General features: G+C 45.4%; 1 protein-coding gene across 2 annotated transcripts in view; it reads right to left on the bottom strand.

Annotated features, from left to right (window-relative positions):
* Positions 1–18,463, bottom strand: part of ATP8B1 (ATPase phospholipid transporting 8B1) — a 126,265-nt gene extending 107,802 nt beyond the window's left edge. For both annotated transcript variants that reach the window (XM_021100031.2, XM_084978220.1), the window contains exon 1: positions 18,175–18,463. The gene's annotated coding sequence lies outside the window, so the exon portion shown is untranslated. The remainder of the gene's footprint in view (positions 1–18,174) is intronic.
* Between the last annotated feature and the right edge of the window lie 1,410 nt (positions 18,464–19,873).

Genomic DNA, 19,873 nt, shown 5'->3' with positions numbered 1-19,873 from the left:
TTGATCCCTGGCCTGGGAATTTCTGCATGCCGAGAATGTGACCAAAAAAAATTTTTTGACTAAAACCAGACCTAGTTTTATGCTTGACTTTGCTTCACCTAATAGAAAACAACTGTAGTTATACTAACCTCCAAATACTTTCCAGATCTTGAAAACTCATTATTGTCTTTTGACAATAACCTTAACCCAAAACCAGAACAGTGAGGGAAGCTAGGTATTAGCTGTTTTCCCTTGGATGCAAATATTTTCCAGCTCAGAGTTAACAGAATGGTCTAGAAGTTTCCAAGTATCATAAGTAAAAAGATCTCTAGCCCAGACCAAGATGTGACTAGAGTCCACTTTGCCCAAATAGGAGCTAACTACAAGTAATCCCTGGCATTTTGTGGCCTTGGCAAAGGATGGCAATATGTAACAAAAGTTGGTTCACAAATCTTAAAATACCTGTTTCTGCTTGTGACTATATTGCTAACAAGATCCAAGAACTTGGTTAGTCTTGCCTCTTGCCTGGCATCTTACTGAAAGAATGAAAGACATAAAGTTCATTTGATCAGGCCATAGTGGGTTCTTTTTATCCCAGGGTCACTGCAAGAACAACCAACTTAATATGCTTACTACATAACTGAAGAACAGCTCCCACCATTTAAACACTGTGCCAGAGGCTGGGCTACAACTTTAGTGAGTCTTTAAAAGATGCTCTCCTCACTGAGATGACGACCTCGTGCAAGAGAACAGACCAGCAATCAGGACAGTATTCAGGGATGACACCCACCTTGGGCTGAATCCTTCCTTCTTCTCACCTGGTTTGAGGTGATTCACCAAGGGAACCTTACACACTCTTCCCCCCACCCCCTCCACGGATGGACACCGCTACAAAACCGACTCATCAGAAACCTCCAGGCCGGTGGTTCTCAACCTAGAGCAGGCAGCAGAACCGTCTGGAAGTTTCCTTCAGCCATGAAATACTTGGCCCCACTTCCTGAGTTTCTGATTCAGTAAAAAGTCTGGGTGGGACCCTCAGTTGTGTCAATGCCACTGCTTCTGAAAACCAGTATTCTAGGCAACTACTACAAATCAAGCCAAACTGGCACATGAAAGACAAGCTAGCCATCATCTCTGAGATGGCATGATCCAAGCTGGGACAGGAATGGACAGAGAGAAGCAGGGGCAAAGGAGGGGCCCTCACTTGGACCTGGGAGGGTGAAGAAGCAGGAAGTATTCCTGGAGGAAGTAGCACCTGGTCAGCAGGTGGAGGGGGAGGGGAAAGAGAGTGACAGGTGAAGCACACAGCACAGACAAAGACCCTGAGACAGAGGGGCTGTGCTCTGTCCCAACAAAATTTTAAGTAAGGAGTTCCTGTCGTGGCTCAGTGGAAATGAATCTGACTAGCATCTCTGAGGACACAGGTTCAATCCCTGGCCTCCCCAGTGGGTTAAGAATCTGGTGTTGCTGTGAGCCGTGTTTAGGTCACAGACACAACTCAGATCTGGTGTTGCTATGGCTATGGTGTAGGCTGGCAGCTGCAGCTTCGATTCGACCTCTAGCCTGGGAACCTCCATATGCCACAGGTGAGGCCCTAAAAAGATTAAAAAAAAAAAAAAAGAACTGTAGGTAAAATGGGAAATGACATTTGTTATCAGGTAAAATTAGGAGAAGCAACTACATGATTAAACTCAGCAATGAAAATGTTCCTTTTGTATGGAAAGTTTCTTAATGACCAACTATTTCATTATCATCCATTTTCTTTTTGCACGGAATGCCTTCCTCCTTACACAATAGGCTGTGCTTTAAAAGAGCGTACCACAATACCAAGATTATTAAATACAAATAACCCTGCCATTTTAATATCACTAAGCACATGTACAAACATGGCATACTCAGAGTTAGTCTAAAGATGGTGCATGAAACAGCCCAGGAAACAAGCAAAGAAATAAAAATCTCAGAATCATCTTTTAAGTAGAAACCTACTGGGGCAGAGGAAGGGGGAGGGAGGGATCCAGTAAACTGAACATAAACAGGGATGTCAGAGCTGGGAATTTTGCTGAGTATCTTCTAATCTAAGCCCTTTCATTTAAAAAATGAAACATGGTCACCTAAGGGTTCATGGAAACTAGGAACCCCCAAAAATGTTAAAGGAAGTTTAAGAAAAATCAAGATTTGCTTGCGTGCAAAGGAGAGATACCATCATCCTTGTATAGTAAGAGGAGTTAAAACATAGCCAGATATGGAACACTGACTTTGAAAATGTTGGGGCAGAAAAATGTTCTCTAAGAACTCGAAGTTTGCCAGACAAATTCTAAAGTATACATGGACTGCCCAACAGGATGTTAGACTATTTAAAAGATTTGAAGTATTCACAAATAAAATTTTTTAAATTATAGTTGCTTTACAATGTTGTGCCAATTTCTGCTGTACAGCAAAGTGATAGGGTCAAACACATATATACATTCCCTTTCTTATATTCTCTTCCATCATGGTCTAACTCAAGTGACTGGATAAGTTCCCTGTGCAGTACAGTAGAACCTCATTGCTTATTCATTCTAAATGTAATAGTTTGTATCTACTAACCCCAACTCCCAGTCCATTCCACTCCCTCCCCTCTCCCCTTAGCAACCACAAGTCGGCTCTCTATGTTTGGGAGTCTGTTTCTGTCTCAAAGATAGGTTCATTTATTTGTGTCATAGTTTAGATTCCACGTATAAGTGATATCATGTGGTATTTGTCTGCCTTACTTCACTTAGGAAGATAATCTCTAGCTACATTCATGGATAAAATTGTGAAGACAATAAACTGTGACAGTAACATTAAACTCTAGGAGTATTCTGGACTGAAAATCATTGCACAACGCCTAAGACAACGTGGCAAACAAAATTTTACTAGCAAATAAAATGTACTATAGTTTCTTGCAGTGGTCGCCAACCTTTATACTCCCTGAGTCCTGTGCCAAGTGCAATTAAAGCCATATTATGCTGACTAACTTCCTGATGACACATGCAAACGAATCCATATATAAAGAAGATAAGTGCATCTGATGAAAGGTGGGCATGAAATCCCATTGAGGACTGAGGCTGGGGAGCACTTCCTCTTGTTACTCTGGCTTGGTCCTTGCCATGAACTTCTTCTCCAAAGCTGATTTCTAGTGCCTGATGGATTGCACAACTTTATTGGCTTCTTCTCCAATTGGTTTCTGCCGCCTGATTGATTGCACAACTTGCCTGATTTTCAACTTTAAAAAAAAAAAAAAAAGAAGAGTCTCTTCATTTAAAAATGGTCTCGGTGGAGTTCCTGTCATGGCTCAGTGGTTAACAAACCCACTTGGCATCCATGGGGGCATGGGTATGATCCCTGGCCTTGCTCAGTGGGTTGAGGATCTGGCATTGCCGTGGGCTGTGGCGTAGGTCACAGACATGCGTCGGTTCCCACATTGCTGTGGCTGTGGTGTAGGCTGGCAGCTGCGGCTTCGATTCGATCCCTAGCCTGGGAACCTCCATGTGCCACAGGTGCGGCCCTAGAAAGACCCCCCCCCCAAAAAAAAATGGCCTCAGAATTCTCCTGTGGCACAGAGGGTTAAGGATCCAGCATTATCACTGCAGCAGCTTGGGTCGCTGCTGTGCCAAGAGTTCAGTCCCTGGCCTGCAAACTTCCACATTCCATGGGCGCAGGCAAAAAAAAAAAGGTCTTCATTTTGTCAAACCTCAGTGGTTAAAGTATCTGAATGTTGGTTATGATTAAATTTTTCTGAAGACTTAATGTGCTTCAAAATTGAAGGAAAAAACCTTTTAAAACAAAAAGGCCTCATTTGAAATTTTATAAACTTTCTAAGGGGACATGCAGTATTCACCGTGTAAATTAAAAAAAAAAATACTGTATAAAAGTGAATATAGAATAAAATAGAACCTACCATACGTATGTGCCATCAGAAGAGCAAGTTTCTTTTATTTTTCTTTGTGTGAAAACCATACTGCTTTGTACTTTAGTTAAACGTGGTCTCGTCTGATTTCCCTGCTAAATATTAATTATCTGAAGGGCAAGGACTATTTCTAACACAGCTATAGTTCCCTAGGTCAGTAGGAAAAGTGAAATTAATGACCTTCCAAGCTGGCCATCAGGGATGGGGTGTTATATTCATTCATTTACACGTATTTGCCTAGTTCCTTCCATGCACCAGGAACTATTGGTTAGCATTGACTACACACAGCAAATGCATGGTCCAAGAAAAACAGAGGAACAACTGCCCCCCAAAACAGAATTTTCACTGTCCAGATCTAGATCTTGGTGGTCTCCATGGGACTGTGACACTTTAGGCATGAGGATTTCAAAGTCCCAATCAGCAGACACTGAACTTGCTCAACTCAGAAAACATTGAACTTGCCCTTTCAAAACACTGGGATCCCAGTCCTTCTCAAATACTACCTACAAGGTTATACTACAGTGTCCAGGGAGTCCATCCCTGGCAGCCAAGGAAGGATGTGTTTCAATGTCTTCAACCTCCAGCTTGAAATTATTTCTACCATGTAAGTTTTATTTTATTTTTTATTTCATTTATTTTGCTTTTTAGGGCCACGACCATGGCATATGGAAGTTCTCAGGATAGAGGTCGAATCGGATCTGCAGCTGCCAGCCACAGCCACAGCCACGCCAGAGCCAAGCTGTGTCCTACACACATCTCACGGCAACACTGGATCCTTAACCAGTGGGACCAGGGATTTCATTCTCATGGATACTAGTTGGGTTTGTTGCCACTGAGCCACAACAGGAAATGAGGCCACGCAGAGTCATGCTATCAAAACAAGAGGATATCCTATAAAACATCAGGGTCATGATTGAAGCAGGAAGAAATGGGCACTTAGAAAATGAACTGGAGTTCCCATCGTGGCTCAGTGGTTAACGAATCTGACAAGGAACCATGAGGTTGCGGGTTCGATCCCTGGCTTTGCTCAGTGGGTTAAGGATCCGGCATTGCCGTGAGCTGTGGTGTAGGTTGCAGATGTGGCTTGGATCCCACATTGCTGTGGCTCTGGCGTAGGCTTGGCAGCTACAGCTCCGATTAGACCCCTAGTCTGGGAACCTCCATATGCTGTGGGTGTGGCCCTAGAAAAGGCAAAAAGACAAAAAAAAAAAAAAAAAAAAAAAAAAAGAAAAGAAAAAGAAAAAGAAAATGAACTGATGATCAATGATCATGGAACTAAAAGCTGGGACAAGTGTCCTAGCCCAGTTTTGGCCACTGACCACCCACCCAAGCCTTGCTTTCCTTTAGGTTTCTCATCTGTTCCTTAAGGATAATACCTGTCCTAGTCACTCACTCCAAATGACAAGATTTTCAAACTATGAAGTGGTCTAAAAATACAAGACATTGCTAATTCTGTCCCAAGTCAAAGAAATAACTGGCCAGGGACTTGGCCAGATCTGCCATCCCTTGAACCCAGACCCTGGTCCCTGACACCAGGCTACTGTTACTGACACACAATGAATACTCATTAAAGTTCAGGAAAATAACATAGCCATTTTGAGACTAGGAAAACAAATCAATTCTCCTCTCATGCCCAACCCAGATTTTTTAAAAAATGCATGGAAGATCCAAGAGATGTCAAAAAGAGCTTGAAGGTACAAGTAATTCTCAAACCAAAAGTTCGACTCTGGGTAGGATTGCCAAATAAAATGCAGAATGCACAGTTAAATGTGACTTTGGGATAAACAATAAATAATTTTTAGCCTGTGTTCCAAATATTGCATGGGACATATGTTTGTTAAAAATGTATTTAATTAATCACTGTTAAGATTCAGATTTAACTGTGTGCCCTTGTTTTTATTTGCTTGACCATTCCTGAATCGTTTGTACTGCTTTTCCAATCATTAGCCATGAGATCCTTGAAGGAACCCTCACCTTGGGAGTGTTGAAACCTGAGTTCAGTTTTTGATGTTGTCAATTACTAGTTCTGAGACTTCAGGGCAGTTATAGTTCCTTTACTTGCAAAAAGGGACAAGTAAATACACACAACATAGGACTGAGTGGGTAAACACTACATGTGGAAATACAGTACTTTGTCAACAAAGGCAATACCATTTTGTCATTCACCCTATATGTATATTAAAGAGTGTTTTTTTGATTTTTTTTTTTCTTTTTTTTTTGGCCACCCCACAGCAAATGGAGTTCCCCAGCCAGAGATCAGATCCAAGTTGCAGTTGCAACCTAAGCTGCAGCTCTGGCAACACTGGATCCTTAAGCCACTGTGCCAGGCCAGGGATTGAACCTGCTCAGGGCTCCCAAGATGCAGCTGATCCTGTTGCACCACAGCGGGAACTCCTGATTTGGTTTTTAGGGGAGGCCACACAAGCCAGCTTAAAACACCCTACCATCCGCAATAAATTCCCTGACTTTAGTAAGTTCCCATTAAATATGCACACTGACCCTTTCCTGTGTTTTATACAAATGTTTCCATCTGTGTGTGGTGCAACTAGACAATACTGTATCAGTGTCCACGGTCATCCTTGTGCATAAAGCAAGGCGAGAGCATTTGCACAAGTGCTTTTTTTTTTTTTCTCAAATTCAAATACTTCATTGCTTAAAAAAATAGTTGAATGTATGATTTCACACACACAAACAGTGAAAAGTAAAAGGCCAGCCCTAAGAAAAAGAAGCATTGATTTTATAAGCTTTCCAGCATTCCTCGTCCCTTTGGAACTCACCAAAGCCAACTCCACACCCAGGGTTATGTGTCTCCAGCTAAGATTTCTGAAGCTATCAGAGCTTGACCTCTGGCCACGCCTCAGTGTCCCAGCAACGAGCAGTGAACATGTCCAAAGCTAAATTCTTAATCTTCCAGCCTGTTCCTCTGTCTCTGATACCATTATCTTTCATCCCTTATGTTAGAAATCTGAGACTCACCTGCTATTTCCACTTCCATGAGGTCCTTGAATCCATCACCAAGGAAAGACTCCAATTCTAAGACTCCAGTTCCCAACTTCTGCCTCTCATCTCCACTCCCACGCCCCCATCATCTCTCTTAGACCCTGCAGCAGCTTCCTAACTGGGCTCCTCCCTGCTTCTGGCCTCAGCTCCCTGCCCCCAACACATTCTCCACATTGTAGCCTGAGTTTTCAACTGAAATCAGAAATAAAACCATGTCACTCCACCTCTTACGAATACATCAATGCCTTCCTATCAGCTTGGTCGCTGCCTACCTCACCCCATACTTCTTGGCTCCATCATCAATACCACCACCCCCGCCCCCGTCCACCACTATCCTGGCCTTCTCACAGTTCCTAGAACAAAGCGCTAAGTTCTCATCACAGGGTCTTTGCACATGCTGCTCCCATCAGCTGGACCAGGAAAAGCCTTAACTGGTGCCTTCCCATCCTTCAGGTCTCAACTGAAGAACAATCTCCTCCAAAAGACTGTGCTGGGCTAAATTTTTGATTGTGGTAAAACATATATAACATATAAGTTACCATTTTAACCCTTTTTAAGAGTACAGTTCAGTGGTACTAAGTACATTCACCCTGATGTGTGACCATCACCGCCATCCATCTCTGGAACATCTTCACCCTTCCAAACTGAAACTCCGTACTCATCAAACAATAATTCCCATTCCCCCTCTCCTCTGTCCCTAGTACCCACTGTTCTACTGTCTGGCTATGTTCTTTGTATTCAAATTAATGCGTGTGCGCATACACACACACCCATGTACAGCTCTCTGGGCTCAAACAATTGCCTTTCCACCCTGTAAGTTAATCTACCTGTGACTAACACATATTTCTATTTCCTGTGTTCTTTTCAAGAATGCATCAGGTACCAAAGTAACATGTATTCAGCAATTAAGAAACCAAGTACTGATAAATGCTACAACATGGATGACTATGCTGAACAAAACACCATGAAAACATTACGCTAGGTGAAATAAGTCACTCACAAAAGAACATCCGTGGTAAGTTTCCATTTATAGAAAATGTCCAGATAGGGCAAATACACAGAGTCAGAAAGTAGATTAGAGGCTGCCAGGAGCTAAGGGGAGAAGGAAAACAGCTGTAGTTAAAAGGTACAGGACTTCTTTTGGGGGGTGATGGAAAGCTTCTAGAACAGACAGTGGTGATGGTGGTACAACTCGGTAAATAGACTAAACACCAGGGAAGTGTATGCTGTCAAAGGGCGAATGGTATGGTACAGGAATTACATCTTAGTAAAACTGTTGCAAGAAAGATAACCTATTTGGGTGGTGATGGGAGTGGCCTGCCTGTGTTTGCAGGCCAGAAAGCGCTTGCCTTCCCCATTAGACAATGCAGGACAAGGTTGGGTGGGGAAGGAGCAGGGCCTTGCCAGCCATGTCAGCCACCGGCGTGCAGGGTCCGCCTGTTTTCTCTTGCAGGAGAGGCCTCCTTGCCCCGCACACCCTGTGGATTGCAGACCATCCTCCTGCCAATACAAGCAAAGGTCTCTGCTTCCTGGAAATCATCCTTTTCTAACACCTCTGCCTCTCTCCCCCAACCAAAGTAGGAAGATATGTTCTGATGATAAACAAAGCTCTCTGTTGAAGTTCTCTGAACCAAAACCTTATATAAATATGAATATTTCTGAAGGGCCTCTTTATTATGAGTGACCGGAACACAGCCCATTGAAGCTACAGCATCCTGAAACCCAGATTTCTCTGCGTGACCCAGGCTCTACGGAGAAAGTTATCTTTGGCTCCTCTTTCTCTCATATCCCCATCCAATCTGTACGGAAATCCTGTTGGCTCTACCTTTAAAAAAATATCCACAACCTTCTCTCTCGCAGACGGCTCACCTTGGTCCCAGGGTCCAACACAGCGCACCTGGTTTTAGCCTCCTCACCGGTCTCCCTACCTAGGAGCCCTCCCCTGGCCTGGTCTCCACACAGCAACCAGAATGACCATTTCAAACGCAAATCAGATCACGGATCACGACTCTCCAATGGGCAATGAATGTCCCGCACTGGACTCCCCCATCCGTTGCACTCAAAGTCAAGGTCAAAATCCTTCCACTCCTAGGAAGCCCTGCACAATGGGGCTCCCTACCCCCCTGCTCTGTTTTCCCCTTACCGCACCCTCCACCACTCACTGGTTTGAAGAACTGCCAACCACAAGTTCATCAGCCTTCATCACCCCAGCCAGGCACTGGCACCACACGGTCTCTGCACAGAATCATCTGTCCCCTCTGCCTGGGACACTCTTCCCCTAGATCTTTAGGATTCACCCTCTCCCTGCTAAGCTTTTGCTCAGTTGCCAACTTCTCCACTGTCTAATTGCATCCTGCTCCCTTGCTCACCCTCCCAATTCCTTTATCCTGTCCAGCTTTCTCTTTCTATCCCCTGTAGCAGCAATCCTCAAACATACCATGTAATTTACCTATTTATCATCTTCATCACCCACTGTCTCCCTCCCTTCTGTAGAACTGAGCTTCTTGAGGGCAGGCTCTTTATCTCCTTGATTGAGAGACAGATGCCAAGTGCCTGGCACACAGGAGGTGCTTTTTTTTTTTTTTTTTTTGTCTTTTTGCCATTTCTTGGGCCACTCCCACGGCATATGGAGGTTCCCAGGCTAGGGGTTGAGTCGGAGCTGTAGCTGAAGGCCTATACCAGATCCGAGCCACGTCTGTGACCTACACCACAGCTCACAGCAACGCTGGATCCCTAATCCACTGAGCAAGGCCAGGGATTTAACCCGCAATCTCATGGTTCCTTGTCAGATTCGTTAACCACTGAGCCACGGCGGGAACTCTGACAGGAGGTGCTTTTTAAGCACCTGTTGGCTAGCTGGCTGTTTCAGACTTTTAAGACTAAGGAAGAAGGTCCACTCTGCAATGACTGAGGAGACAGGAAATTCCCTAGAAGAAGCCACAAGTCTGGCCATTCAAGAAGCTAGAACTCAGGAAATGAGACCAGTAGCTATGGGAGTACAGGACCTGAGCAAACTTTCTTCAGCTTCAAAAGAGAGTGTTGGTCTGAGTGAGCTCAAGGATCCAGGACACACTCACCACTCACAGTCTGAGTTCTCAAAGTGACCTTTGAGAATTTTCAGCAGGTTTCTCTATGTGAGGGGGGAAGGTTAAGACTAATTTAAATAAATATTCTGAACAATCTCAATCAAGCAGAGGTAGTCAAAGTATCAAACCTCTAAGAGATTAACCATGTTAGCCCCAATATTCTTTTTGTGGCTGGAACTGGAACAGAATAGGAAGATGGAATTGATAGCCAAGGATGGTTGTGTGTGGGGTTAAAGTTGGGTGTGTGTGTGGGGGGGGTGTCTGTGCATGCATGCATACAGGTGCACACACACTTATTTTTTTTAAAGTCTTATATATTATAACTGGGTCACTTTGCTGTACAGCAGAAATTGGTACAACATTGTGAATCGACTATAATAAAAAATGTTCTTAAAAAAGAAAGTATTTTTGAAAAGTCTTGATTTTTATCTTTCGTGGTTTTTTTGTTTTTTTTGTTTTTTGTTTTTTTTAGGGCTGCACCCACGGCACATGGAGGTTCCCAGGCTAGGGGTCTAATCAGAGCTACAGCTGCCAGCCTATGCCGCAGCCCTGCCAGATCTAAGCTGCATCTGCAATCTATACCACAACTCACGGCAACGCCGGATCCTTAACCCACTGAGCGAGCCTAGGGATCAAACCCACAACCTCATGGTTCCTAGTCGAATTCATTTCCACTGCGCCACAAGTCTTGATTTTTAAATATGCAAATCCCGGAGTTCCTGCTGTGGCTCAGTGGGTGGGTTAAGAAGTTCCTGCAGTAGCTCAGGTCACTGTGGAGGCGCCAGTTCAACACCCAGCCTGGTGGAGTGGGTTAAAGAATCTAACACTGCCTACCGCAGCTGTGGCTGGAATTCAACTCCTAGCCCAGGAACTTCCATATGTCATGGGTGTGGCCATTAAATAAATAGATTGGTAAATAAATATGCAAATCCTAATCTTAGCCTATTTTCAGGGCACTGAATGAGTATAAACTTATATAAGAGTCTATTGTTCTTTTGAAAAAACCAGAGTCAGATATCTTTAATAACCTAATGGACTGACATCTAATTACGATAGAAAGACTTCTGGTTTTTATCCTGCTCCATGAATAAGCACAGTAGCACACAGATGTAACATCTGATGATTCTTTCTAAAATCTAAAAGAGGCCTCTGGCCTTGAAGCTTATTCTGCAAGCCATAGGTTCTACCCTAAGGTAGAAAAAAAAATCTGATTTTTAAAATATTCCATTTTTCAAACTTTTTTTTTTTTTTTTTTTTGGTCATTTTAGGCCACACCCATGACATATGGAGGTTCCCAGCCTAGGGGTTTAATTGGAGCTGCTGCTGCCCACCTACACCACAGCCACAGCAATGCAGGATCCGAGCTGCAGCTGCGAACTACACCACAGCTCAAGGCAACACAGGATCTTTAACCTACTGAGTGAGGCCAGGGATCAAACCTGTGTCCTCATGGATGCTAGTCAGATTCGTTTCTGCTGAGCCACTATGGGAACTCCTCCATTTTTCATTCATTTAAATGCCAGTTTTTTTCACATTCTAACCCTCCTTCCACCAACAAAAATTCTTTTTCTTTAATCCAAGGCAATTGCTGAGGAAAGACAAGAATTTTTGCCTCTACTAGAGAATGTCCTCCTGGAAGGCAGCTGTGGTCTGCAGAGGTCTTTAGACCATGGAGCCAGATCTCCTGAGCTCTTACACACAGAACACAGTGTCAGCCACACCTCAGGCCAGCTGGTGATGAAATGAAGGACCACCAGCTTCCTCAGAGCAGCTGCAGGTAAAAAGGAGAAATGTGACCACCTTCCACATATCTCCCAGGCAACCAGCCTCCTTGCAGTTCTCCACGTTTTTATCTCCAAACTGTTTTTGGAGGCAAGAGTGCAGTTAAATACTCTGTGTCCCTGCCCATCTTATCCACTGACTATGAAAGATAAATCTCACAGAACTGAATCAGAGCTCAGCAACCCGTGAAGAAACAGACACTCATGGCCCATGTTCAGAGCAGCATTATTCATAATTGCTGAAGGTGGGCACAACCCAAGTGCCCATCAACGGATGAATGGGTAAACAAAATGTAGTACTCACACACAATGGAATATTATTCAGCCTTGAAAAGGAAGTGGAAGGAGATTCTGACTCACACTGTGAGGGGATCAACCCTGAGATGGTTATGCTGAGTGAAGTGTCACAAATGGACACATGCTGTGGGATTCTACGTCCCTAAGGTACCTTAGAATAGCCCAATTCATGGAGACAAAGTAGAACAGGGATTACTAGGGCCTGCAGGGAAGGAGAAATGAAGAGTTACTGTTTAATGGGTATGGAGTTTCCGAATGGGACCATGAAGAAGTTTCAGAGGTGGTTAGTGGTGATGACTGCATGATATTGTGGCTATGCTTAATGCCATGTAATGCACACTTAAAAATGGCTAAAGTGCCAAATTTTATAAATATTTTACCACTATGCAAGCAAATAAACTTGAAATAAATTTCTGTACTAGGATGATATCATGAGGAAACTCTTCTCTCAAAGTTGTTCTGGTACCAAAAAGAGAGTGTAGATTTTTACTTACTACAGAGTGTAATTCTCACCATCTCAACAACTGAACCCTACCCACTTAGTTTCACTGTCTTACCAAAAATTCTGGAGACTTATATAGCATCTGCCAGTGCCTGGCTTAGAGGCCTACACATTTATTTCCAACATGGTGGTAGGGCCAGTCTTTTCCTGTGTGAAATGTACAAACCTTGACCCATCTCCTCATATGAGTGACTATTTCAACCACTCAAGTCAAACAGTTACCTGTTTTCTTATAGAGAATGTTAAATGTTTCTTCTGGATCCACAGATCTTATACCAATCTCAGTGAATGGTCTCGGTAATTCGCTGCTTCCCAAAAAGACAAAGGATTTGTACACAAGTCATATCACACATTATATAAAATACATCCGACCCATAGGAGCTTCCCCCAAGAGCGAGAATGGGCAAGCAGAGACTGTGGAAGGACGATGTTTGGTGCCCAAGTTGTTCCAATGAGGATATTCCAGCCTGACTCAATTTGAGTAAAGGTTAGAAAGCTGGTTTCAAACCCTGCCTTGCCCTAAATCAAACAAACCTCAACTCTGGTGAACAAAAGCCACTCGGCAAAGAGACAAAGCCATAAATGACAGCCCTGTAAATAAAGACCAAAGCTGCTAGTCAAAGGTCAGGCTCCACATGCACTCAACGAGAAGTGCCAGGCTTTTCCGTCATGCTAAGTGGGAGCTGGCCACCAACCCGGAAGGATGGCCCTGGAACAAGGCTGACCTCTGACACCTGCCCCCAAAAGTCAGTGTCTTTCCCCAGGCTGAGAGCTGAGTTCCTACTACTGACGTGCCACCACCTCCAGGCCCAGCTTTCCCCATTAAATTCAAACTCGCTGGACTTGAAGACTGATAATGAACTGAAAGTGGCAGGGGCCACCTCTATGGTTTAAGACAACCGTCTCTCTATGCAGAGAGGGACAAGGTACAAAGCAGGAAGATACAGAGAACATCCAATCTACTTTCTTACCAAGGAAGGAAAAGACAAAAAAACACAACTCAGGCCCTCTGTGCACCTCACAGGCTTCCATGAAGCATGGAGATAATTCCCAGCATAATACCTGGAGAAGATGCTGAAGCCATGTTTTCAAATGAATGAATGAATGAGATTGTGCCAAGGGTCTCTGTCACTAGCAATGCTTACCAGGTGCCACAACTCAGAAACCATGGAGAGCACTGATCCTTTCAAAAGGACCCAAGATTCAGAAACTCCTGAGTTTTGAATAGGAAAGGGTAATTAAAAAAAAAAAAAAAAAAAAAAAAAAAAAAGAATACAGGGAGTTCTTGTTGTGGCTCAGTGGTTACAAATTCAACCAGCATCCATGAGGATTCGGGTTCAATCCCTGGCCTCACTCAGTGTGTTAAGGACCCAGCATTGCTGTGAGCTGTGGTGTAGGTCACAGATGTGGCTCGGATCTGGCCTTGCTATGGCTGTGGTGTGGGTTGATAGCTACAGCTCTGATTTGACCCCTAGCCTGGGAACCTCTATATGCTGCAGGTGCAGCCCTAAAAAGACAACAAACAAACAGAGGTGAGGAAGAAAAAAGACAGGAAGTAGAGGGTAAAGGAGACCCAGCAGTGTTTATGTTGCTATGTCCCAAGGGCTTCCCTACACGCTGCAGGGGGCAAGCGACACGGTGGGAGCAGCTACTCCTTGTGGCTGTGACTGAGTAGGCCCTTCCCTATGTCACTGAGCACCCTGGTCCTTCTGCCAGCCCCCAAGACTCCCAAGCTCCAGAACCCAAGCCCCAGGTCTGGAACTTCAGAACCTCACCCCTACTCCAAGGGATTGTTTCTTGCCAGTGCCTGGTACAAACAGGCACCTGTTTACTAAATGAATACTAGCATACAGAGCAAGTCCATTTTCCTGCGTAGTGTAGGAGAAAGGCAATGGCTGCATGAGCCATAAATATTTACTGAACAATGTCAATAACACAATAATAAAAATATTGACTCCCCCCCCCGCCCCCTGCCACCTTTTTTCCCTTGGCTGTACTTGCAGCGCGCGTGCAGAAGTTCCCAGGCCAGGGATCAAACCCAAGCCACGGCAGTAACTCAAGCCACAGCAGTGACAATGGCAGATCCTTAAACCTCTAGGCCACCGGGGACTCCAAATATTGACTACTTTTTATTGAGCTCTGTGCTAAACCCTTTTAGCTATATTCTCTCATTTGCAACTCATCACACATGCTCTGAGGCAGTACTATTACTATTCCATTTTACTGATGAGGAAACAGGAGCTGGAGCCATTAAGTAATTGCCCTGAGTTATACAGGTAGGAAGTGAGGAGGTCAAAGGATTTGTCCAACGAGGTCAAAGGATTCCAGAGATACCAACCCTTTGCTGCTGCCTCTGGGACCAGTTATAAAACGTAGCTCCCATTGTGCATGATTTTGGCAACAATTTATTTAATAGTGCAATGCATTTAGAAGAATTAGGGAATGTATTACTGTGTTCCTAAACGATCTGATGATAAAAGGTCCTTTGTTTTCTAACAATAAAAATGAGAAACAAGACTATTATATATGGATACTGTGTGTGTGTGTGTGTATGTGCTGTCTTGACTCCTCCTCCATAATGTCAGCTCTTCAGTGACAAAGGATCTCAAAAGATCTTAGAAACGGCATTATTTTTAGCTGGGCCCAGGAATGGGGATTTGAGAATAACCTGGTGAACAGAATAAAGCCATCTTCTTTTCATGCTATGAAAACTTCTGGCAGCCAATTAATTTTTACTTATCTTAATAAGTAACAAAACGTAACACCTACAGGCATGAATACAATGAATCTAAGTGAATGGTGCCAACAAAACAGACCTGAAAACTCACAAGATGCCTAAAGACGACAAGAAAAACTTCCCAGGAGACTAATCTAGAAGCAGATTTAGACACAAATTCTAAAATTAAGTGCTCAAGAAACTTTAAAGGCATCACTATTTAGAGACAGGGGATATGAATGGACCCCATAAATCTTGTTCCAGTATCTAAAAAGCAAGTTCCTCTGCATTCATAAGAGCATAGGCTTCCTTTACAATGATTGAAACTAAAGCGCAAAGGTAACTAGTAGATTAAAATCTCTCTCAGGTGAGTTATAAGGATCACCTGGATTCCATGAATATTTACTAAACACTAAAACTGAATTCAAAACTTTAGTAAGGCCATCAAGTATTAAAAATATACCAAATATGTGAGCATCATACTATTTTTTTAAAAAAAAATCCATTTAATAAAGAAATTTTTTAAAAACATTCCAACACCTGCTATGGATAAGGAACCTTCATTCACCTGTTCTCTCACTTCATGCTCTCAGCAACCTATGGAGGGTGATAACTTTTTTCTCCCAACAAATGAGTACACTGAGTACAGTAAAGTTCTGAAAATTTAGGAATTCTTCCAAGGTTATACAATTTTAAAAGTAAATAAATACAACAAAAATAAAATGTAAACATTAAATACAATTTAAAGTAAGTAAAAGCACTGAAATCTGTAGGTATCTAAATCCCTGTGTTTTCCACTACTCTTTAATTAAGAAAGAAGAAAGAAGGAAAGAAGGGAAGAACAAGAAAAAAAGAAAGGAGAGAAAGGCAGATAAAGAAACATTCCACAACCAGATCTGGTCAAAGCCATTAGCACTGAAAACCCAGAGAAATCCTGGTGAAACAGAACCAGGCCTGAACTTGCTTTATAGCTGTAGACTTCTTACACCTGCGGATTTTTACCAAATCATTATTATAAAGCCTCAATTGCAAAAACAAAACAAAACAAAAAACCCCTCCTAGTTCTATCATTAACAAGTAATAAGTGCATAATGGTATGCATTTTCCTGAAAATAAAAAATAGAAGGAAAGCTTGAAAGTAGCCAAGGCTATTGCCTTCAAGCAAATGGAGTTTCGGTTCACTGGTATTAAGTTGTATGAGCCTTGTTTCACCCTTAATAACAGACCAAAGAATTCCTAAAAAATGCCCAAGTACAGTCACTGGAAAAATGGCAAATGAGCAAAGGTTAAGGTTTCTTACCTAAAATTAGAACAATGAAGTCTCCACTACCTAATGAGGATTCAGAGGAGTAACTGCAGGCAGGCAGACTGCTCCCCCAGAAAGTAATAGGCATTAGCTAAAAACCATTCATTATCTTTTGCACCGTATATGCATTTATAATAGGTTTTAATAAGGCCTTCGACAATAGGCCCAGAATTAATGAATGGCATCTAAGATCTAACACAAAAGTACTCCCCGGACATGATAACCAGAACTTCTACTTCACGTTTTGTTTTGCGTTATTTGTGTTTACCATCACTGGAGGGGACCACACATCATTTTCAGTTTTCCTTCCCAAAAGCAGTTAACCTTCCTCCGTAACCTACTGTGAGCTGGGGCATCTTCCAGGACTCCTTCTGTGTGGTAGCATTTAATTCTTGAAGAATGGAGGGAGAAATGTGAAGGCACTGCAACCAGGAAGATGGGAGAGAATCTTTTCTTAAGCCAACAGGGCGGGCAGTTTCCGGGAGGGGAAATTGGCGGCGTCCGGAGCTACCCAAGAAGGACTTGGAGCGCGCTGGGGACTGCGCGGGCAGGCCAAAGGGCTTGGGTGGGGTGGAGGGGGGACTCATTGGGAGGAAATGGAGCCCAGGTTGCCCTTCTTGTGCCGGTCAAACCCCCTACCCCGTTCTGCATCCTCCCCTGCACCCGAGTCCACCACAGCTGTCACGTATCTACGTTCCAGTCCTCCCCCCTCCCCAAGAAGACTAGGGGCGCACACTCCCTCAGAGAAGTTGGACAAACACAAGCTCTCCTCTCACTTGAAAGGAGTGAGGAAGTGGGGGTGTTAAAGCACTCTCTATTCTCTGCATCACCCCTCCCCCAACAAGTTGCCACTCCGCACGCACACAGCGAGGGGACAGCGCCGGGCACCAAACTAGGGAGGGAAGGAGGTGGCCTGTTGGGAATGCCACGGGAGTTGGCAGATAGGACCTTACAGTCACAGGGGAAAACATCCTTCCCCATCACCGCCCAACGGGCATTAAGGTCGACGGAAGACGTCTAGAAGGTGCCTGATCCCGCAGCAGGCGCGATGGAGAAGATCCCACCCTCCATCCCTCCCCGAAGGGACGGCGGGTACCTTCGGCCCTAAGGTCTTTTTCCAACGCGTTTATATAAGTTCCCAAGGGGGCCCCAGCAGAATCTCGCCAAGAGGGTCTTCCAGAGGGACCCAGATATTGCAGGGAAGCCAGCGGCCCTCCTCAAGGACCCACAAGCCCTGCCAGGTTTGATACTCGGTCTTGAAGCCGGGACGTGTGGATAGCAAAGGAGCGAAGAATTCAAACACCTCCCGCGATTCCCCTCTTCTCCCCGAAGGTGAAACCCCCCTGGCCTTCGTCAGTGCTGCCTGCCCCACCAGCTGTGTCTTCACGTCCCCGAGACCGCAAAAGCCCCGGCATCGCCACCCAAATTCCATCCATGTGGGCTTAGAAGCTCGAGGGTGCGGACAGCTGCTGCCACTGCATCCCGGATCCCTGGAGTCCGCCGCCCCGGGGCCGCCAGGGGACCTGAGGGTCCGGCGGGTGGGGCAGATTAGGGGCCCTGGCGCCGCGCTCCTTCTTACCTGGCGCTCGATGGGCCCCGGCTGGGGCATCCGCCGGGTGCACGCCTCTCCGCGCGCTCGCTGCGCACCTGCCCACCGCTGCCGCCGCCGCGGTCCGCCGGGCCCCAGCGCTGGCAGCCGCGCTAGCGCTTCATGGCGCGCGGGGGCTGGCCCGTGGCCCCGGGAAGCGTGTCCAGTTGGCGGCGGCTCCTCCGGCTCTCGCAGCTCCCAATGGCTCCTCGCCTTACCCCGCCCCGCGTCCGCGCCCCCTTCCTCTGCGGCCTTCCTTTTCCCTCCGCTCCAAGGGACTGGCCAAACTGGTTTCTCCGCTCCCGGGTGGTGCCTCCCGTCTCCTTCTGGCTGCCGCGGCCGCCGCGCGGGGCTGGGGCTGGGGCGGGGGGCGGGCCCGGCCTTCTGCCCTCCCTCTATCCCTCCCGGGGGCGGAGAGGAGCTGGACGGCGAGCCCCGGAGCGAGCAGACACCGCCCAGGTCGAGCCCCGCGCCCTCGGTACGCCCCGGCGGCAGATGGAGACCCCGGCTGAAGCCTGAGCGCTCTCCTCTCCTCTTCTGGCCCGCTCTCAGCTCTCCCGACTCTCCCGCCTCCTTGGGGACGCGATTGCCACCCCGCCCCGCCAGCCTCGCGTCACTTTCCCACCGCCCTCGGTCAGGCTGGCCGCCGCTTAGGGTCGGTGATCGCGTCAGCCCGGAAAGCTGGCGAGGCCGCCGTTCGCCTGGGACCTGAGCTCCCTCGGTAAGGGGAGCTATACCCTCTCCACTCCAAGTCACGTTCCCGGGCTGGTCACCGATGCGGGTCGCACTTCGCCGCTCTGAGAGTAGAGGAAGAGAGGGCGCTGCTGAAAGATTTCGAGAAACTTATCTTGTAATTGCAGCAAGCTGACTTTCTACTGAAACCAAACTCTCTCACCTTTATGGGTTTGGAGTCAAAAGGACTCAGGGTGCAGCGGACGAATGGCACGATGCATTTGAAAATTTTGGACTCACTTGCATGGTTGCTACCTGGTGTCTGGGCGCTTGAATTGCCCCCCACCCCATTACACCAGAAACTTTGTTCCGCAGAATTTCACTGCGCACCTGCTCTGTACAAGTCTTTGGGATAAGAATGGAGGAAAGTCAAAGATAAATTATAGTTTACTTAAAATGTATAGGGGAGATAGGACTCATAGACAAATAACTAGTTGTGGTAGATCAGAAAACCCCAGATCTTCGGTGTAAAAGTTCAGACTTCCAACTGGGGCTTAAGGAACTTCATTGAAGAAGCCATGCTTGAGGTGGAATTCAAAGACCCAGGGATTTAGGGATCAGTGTTGCATGGAGAGGGTATTCAAAGAGTGGTCTACTAATTTGATTTTAAGTGTATGAAAGACTCAACTGATATTGTTAAACTCTAGACTGCTCTGAGTTTCTTTTTCAGTAGTTACATTTAATCTTTGACTAGGTGGTGCTGGTCAGTCATTTAATTTCTCTGGGTCTCAGTTTCCTCATCCATAAAATAAGTCTGGATCTCACATGGTTTCTTCCAGTGCTTAGTTTTTGAACCCAACAGCAGAGTAAAGCTCTAAAAGCCAGATAACACAAGGGTAGACCAGATGACTGGCATTACAGTGGTAAAACAAGACTAGGGAGGGAACTGGGGCCTGGAAGCAGGCATCAACTGGATGCAGACTAAAGATTTGGTTGAGGGGGGCTGCCATCAACAAAA

This window comes from Sus scrofa, chromosome 1 (genome assembly GCF_054392235.1).
Source record: "Sus scrofa isolate SSC_HxYL_T2T_F1_AM1 chromosome 1, Sscrofa_HxYL_maternal_Yorkshire_Landrace_v2.0, whole genome shotgun sequence".
NCBI lineage: Eukaryota > Metazoa > Chordata > Mammalia > Artiodactyla > Suidae > Sus > Sus scrofa.
This window is presented reverse-complemented; position numbering and strand designations above follow the sequence as displayed.